The sequence below is a fragment of the Macaca thibetana genome, chromosome 3 (genome assembly GCF_024542745.1).
Source record: "Macaca thibetana thibetana isolate TM-01 chromosome 3, ASM2454274v1, whole genome shotgun sequence".
Lineage (NCBI taxonomy): Eukaryota > Metazoa > Chordata > Mammalia > Primates > Cercopithecidae > Macaca > Macaca thibetana.
In genome coordinates this window covers 102,134,903-102,140,973 of record NC_065580.1, presented here as the reverse complement: position 1 = coordinate 102,140,973, position 6,071 = coordinate 102,134,903, and the positions used below count along the sequence as shown (strand labels likewise).

Here is a 6,071-nt window from a genome sequence, read left to right as displayed (position 1 = left end):
GGTTATGGTGTGCAGGTCAGAAAAACTTTCCTCCTTCAAAGGAACAAAGCCAAGTGTGCCAATATTAGGAATACATAGGCACTCATGAGTAGATGTTTAAGCAAGGTGGGGGAGAGGGGTGACATGCTGTCTTCTGGAGAGGAAGGGTCTATGTTTTGGGTCTGCTCACTGAAAGAGAGCCCACCCGGGTTTGGAGGAGCAGCAGTTTGGACTCCAAAGCAGGAAGGTCAGTCTGGGAGATCAGGTAGGTATCAGGACCCACTGGAAGGACTCCAGACCCCCTGATGGCAGCCAGTGGACTACCCAGTGATGCCCAAGAAATATGTTCTCACAGAAGATACATGAGCACCATCCACAGATCCACACTTTTTCCAGCCTTTCCCGAGGCTCCCTGCAGTGCAGGTCCCTGGCAATTCCTTGTTGGTTTCAACTGCCTGCTTGCCACTGGCAATGTGTTTTGGTTGGTGCCTCCCTCCCACTTGCCAGAATCCCAAATAACAGGGCTAGAACCATAGTAAACTCACCAAGAGGTTGACTCCTAGGGTTAGAATTTTGCCGTGGTAACAGATAAGTAGAGAATGGACTTCTTTGCCTGTTCCATTTTGTCGTGATCCTTCTTGGGACCTCCTGGAAAGAGATGAGGGCTGCTGAAAGGTGATGCTCTTGGCTAGGAAGGGAAGGCCCTAGATGTTGAGAGACTGTGCCTAGAAGCAGATCTGTGTTCCAAACTGCCTGCTTTATCTTCTTCATTTTTTAAATTTTATTTTATTTTAAGTTCTGGGATACATGTGCAGGACGTGCAGGTTTGTTACATAGGTAAACGTGTGCCATGGTGGTTTGCTGGACCTATCAACCCATCACCTAGGCATTACACCTTGCATTACTTTATGTTTTCAATAACAGCCTTGTTGGTCAATGAGTTAGCATCTTCATTCCTAACCTGAGTGGAAAAGATATACTTTCCTTCCGAAATCCTTACATTCTTCTTTTGAATTAAACTGTTTTGAGATAATAGATCTACATGCAGTTGTGAGGGATAATACAGGGAGATCCCCTATACGTAAGCAGTTACACCTAATGGTAACATCTTATGAAACTATCCTACAACGTCAAAACCAGTATGTTGATATTTACATGATTATATACAGAACGTTTCCATCACCACAAGGCTCCCTTATCTTGCGGTTATATAGCCACACACACCCCCGCCCTTCCTTCTTACCCTCCTGCTCCCAATCACTTTTTAACCTCAGCAACCACTAATCTATTCTCCATTTCTATAATTTTGTCAATGCAAGAAAATTTTAATAATGGAATCATACAGTAGGCAGCCTTCTGGGTTTGGCTTTTTTTTTTTTTTTTCACTCAGCATTATTCCCTAGAGATCCATTCAGGTTGTTGTGTGCATCAATAATTCGTTCTTTGTTATTGCTGAATAGTATTCCATAGAATGGACCACAGTTTGTGTGACATCTTATATATACTCCTGGATTGTTACCAATGTTTGGCTATTACAAATAAAGCTGCTATGAACATTCGTGTAGAGAGGCTTTTGCATGAACATATTTTTTAATTTCTCTGGGATAATGCCCAGAAGAGTAATTACTGACAATTGCATGTTTCCTTTTACAATAACACCAAAGCCGCTGTAGCATTTCCCATTCCCACCAGCAATGTACAAATAGTCCAGTTTCTTTGTATCTTCACCAGCATTTGGTGTTGCCAGTATTTTTAAAAAGCCTTTCTCAGAGGTACATTCAGTAGTCATATGTCATCGTGGTTTTAATTTGCATTCTGTGCATGGCTAATTATGCTAAACATTTTTTTCATGTGCTTATTTGTCATCCATATATTTTCTCTGGTGAAATGTTACTTCATGTCTCTTGTCCACCTTCTCATGCGACTTTTTATATTACTGTTGAGTTTTGAACTGGATCCTAGATAGTTCAGATACTAGTTCTTTATTAGAAATATGGTTTGCAAATATTTTCTCCCAGTTTGCAGTTTGTATTTTTAATCTTTTCATGTAGTCTTTCACAAAGCATAGCTTTTAAATTTTTATAAAGTCCAATTCATCATTAATGAATTTTAAAATATATAATTTAGATTTTTCTGAGGCTCTTTGGAGAAGCTTAATCGTGTTAAGCATATTCTAGCCTGTAGATTTTAACAAATCCTTTTGTCACTTAATTTCCACAGTTCAAAGGGAATATTTTCAAAGAGAGAAGAGTATGAATCCCTTATTTCCCCTTTGAATAGACATGTCTACTACTTCCAAGTTCAGGCTGTTGTTGCTGTTGTTGATTTTTCCCAGGGCTTTGTACATACTCTTTAATTGATTATGCCCCTCCCCCTTTTAAGGCAGATGTAAACAGCAACCGACAGGGCAGATGGTAATGTAAATCTATACCTTGGAGAGTTCTAAATAACAACCACATATGTGCAGTGCTGAAGTCATAGACCCTCAGCCTACAGCGCTCCCAGCGTAAGTGCAAGGAGCCATTGTGTCCACGGCATGATTTGTAGTCCAAGAGCCCTTTGATGTATGGCTGAATTCACTTGTGCCTTCATTCCTGATGGATGCCTAATGGTAACTAGCTTTAAATGAATATATTTTCACTTTAATCACAAATATCCCATCTTTATGAATAAGAATGTTTTATAAAATGATTGAACATTTCCAGACAACTTATTTTAGTCAATAATCTATAAAATGTTCTCATAAAAGATTTGCCTTTCATAGCCAATCTAGGGGTAGTTTCTGTGTTGATGAGTGATGAGGCTCTAACTTCTCAATCCGGGGAGGGGGAAAGAGAGAGGGAGAGAGAGCACTGAATATTTATAGGCCTGTTTTATCCCAGAGATCTTGCTGGATCTCTTTGATTGTCTCCATCAGCCTCTTAGAGAGGAGAGTGAGCTGTCTCAGATCAATATCCTCTGGTAAGTAAGCACACTGTCTTTACTCTGGGCAGTTTTGAACACATGTCAGGTCCCGATAATAGGGAACTCTTTAATCTATAAGAAAATCTGATGTCATTTATTGTCATTTCACTGACAAAAATATAGTACATATTTAATCTTTCAGATATGAATTGTCATATTAAACAATAAATTCCTACTAAAATAAGAGGCAAGGTGAATGGTTGTCTTTTCCTATTTTATTTTAATTGGCATTTTAATTGAGATAATTGTAGATTCACATGTAGTTTTGAGAAATAATACAGAGAGATAGATCCCTTGTATATTGTGCACAGTTTTCCCCAATGGTGACGTTTTGTAAAACTACAGCACAATATCACAGTATCTCAAAGACAATATTGATATTGGTACAATCCACCTATCTTCAGATTTCCCCAGTTCTGTGTGTGTGTACTGAGTTCTATACAATTTTATCATTTGTGTAAGTTCTTGTATCCAGCACCAGTCAAGATACTAAACATTTCCAACACCGCAGAGATCTCTCCTGTTGCTCTTTTACAGCCATGCCCCCTCCCTTTACCATCCCAGACTCCATAGTGGACCCTGACAACCACTAATCTGTCCTCCATCTCTATCATTTTATTGTTTCAGGAATGTTATATAAATTAAATCATACAGTATATATAACATATAACCACTGTTATTGTTTTTTTCACTTAGCATAATTCTCTGGAGATTCATTCAGGTGGTTTCATGTATCAGTAGTTCATTCCTTTTTATTGCTGAGGAATATTCCATGTTATGGATGTACCACAATTTATCTAACCCACTCATCTGTCAAAAGACATCTGAGCTGATTGCAGTTTCATCTATTGCAAAGGAAGCTACTGTGAACAATTGTGTACTTGTTTTTGTGTGCACATAAGTTTTAATTTCTCTAGCGCAAATAATCAAGAGTGCAATTGCTGGCCCATATGGTAGTTGCATGTTTAATTTTATAAGAAACTGCCAAACGGTTTTACAGAGCAGCCTGGCCATTTTTCACTTCCACCAGCAATGTGGGAGGATCCAGCCCCTTTGCATCCTCACCAACTCTGATGCTGTTACTATTTTTTATTTTACCCATTCTGATAGGTGTGAAGTGGTATCTCACCAAGTTCTTAATTTGCATTTTTGATGGCTAATGATTTTGAACACGTTTTCATATACTTATTTGCCATCTGTATATCCTCTTCTGCAAAATGTCTCTTCATTCCATTTGCCCATTTTCTGTAATCTTTTGTCCAGACCAGAAGTTCTCTCTTTTCCTTTCCTATATTTAACAAAGGGCAAATTGTCAACAAAAATGTTTGGTACTTAAGTGGTTACTACATGCCAGACACTGTTCTAAGCACTTATTACCTAACTATTTGTTTAATTCTCACCACAATCCTATGAGGTAGATACTATTCTTATCATCACCTTCTTATGGATGAAGAAAGTGAGGCCCAAGGAGGTTAAGCAAACAGCTAAGAATTGGTAGAGACAAGATGCAATCCAAGAGTGTCTGACTCCTGCATCTGTGCTCTAAACCACTGACCAGACTCCAAATCTAAAGCTGCTTGAGAGTGAGAGAATACATACAGTTCAGGGAGACTCACTTTCAAAAAGACACAAGAGGACATTTTGCTAAAATTTTAACTTGTTATGGTTACTGGTGCTGACTTCCTTGGTGAATTTCATCAGAAGATACCAATGTGTAGACTTCTCTCCCAGGCCTTAAAACATCTGCTGTGGGCCAATAAAGCAGCAGCCAATTTTTGGCATCCAAGAACTGAAAGGGAGGTCTCCTCACACAAGAGGAATAATTTTATTCAATTATCATTCACTGAAGGTTGACTTGGTGTTGTTCCTGGTGTTAGGGAGTAAATATGAATAAGAGACAGCACGGATCTTTTAAGAGCTCATAATCTGATGGAAATAAGAGACAAATGCAGAAAAATCACAAGAAGGTGCGTTGAGTGCTCTACCAGAGATATGAGCCAAGTGCTCTGACAGCCCAGAGCAAGAAGCAAGAATCTGCTTCTGAGGAAATAAGTTAGGGTGGCTGAAGAAAGGAGAGATGGTTTTGAATAAAAGGAAGGAAAAAGATAATCTAGGCAGAGAAATAATAGCATATTCTTCCATCCATCCAACCATCCATCCATCCATCCATCCAACCATCCGTCCATCCATCCATCTTTTCATCCATCCATCCATCCATCCATCCATCCATCCATCCATCCATCCAACTATCCATCCATCCATCCAACTGAACTGTGAGAAATTTCGTGTGGGTGGTATGTTAGGTACTGAGATTCAGTGGTGAATAAAGTATAGTACCACCACAATTTCAAAGTCCTTTGTGTGGATTGAGGCAGGGAAGATGGCCAAGTACAGTCAAATTCTGAATGTTGGAAGAATGCAGTAGCCATTTACCTACCCCTCTCAAAAAGTACAAAAAATTCCAATCTGTCTGTAGGAACAGTGTCATGGTTTCAAGAACTACCAAATTTTAAGTAAACCATTAAATTATTTCTGATGTTTTGGCCTCAATGATAGCATTTCCCCTGGGAATGTGGGTGAATCACATTAAGTGGTTAGGCTGGTCTCTACTTCCTGAGGTCAGTTGGCTGGCCTGAATATCTCTGAGGATGCACCACTCACTTATCAGGACCAGGCATCAGAGCTTTCTGATGCTTGACTGGGAATCTGATCTGCAATTTGTCCCCTTTTTCCACACCTACCTTATCCTTTGTGCCACCTCGTTGCTCTTACACTCATTTTTTGCAGCTGACTCACTTCTAGGGTTTGGCCTATCCAGGTGTATTTATTGTCCAGTCTCTGGGTCCTGGCCTATACTGGTTTGTCTTGTCGAATGGAGACTCAGAACCATGAGGTCCTTAAGTGTCATTGTGACCAAAGGGGCCATAGTCACACTGACATTGAGAACCATTCTGATCCAAGGGACCACAGTTACTCTGACCCAGCTACCTTCCATTAAATTCCCACTATGATCTCCTAACTATATTCTGGCTAATGCTCATCACAACCTCATGAGGTATGTGTTCTCACTTTATGTTACAGGTGTAAAACCTGATTTTCAGAGACCAAGGTCCCTTGCCAATGCCACA

General features: G+C 39.6%; 1 protein-coding gene across 1 annotated transcript in view; it reads left to right on the top strand.

The window, feature by feature from the left end:
* The window catches only part of NEUROD6 (neuronal differentiation 6), a 779,410-nt gene that overhangs the window by 431,639 nt on the left and 341,700 nt on the right, over positions 1 to 6,071 (top strand). The window lies entirely within an intron of this gene.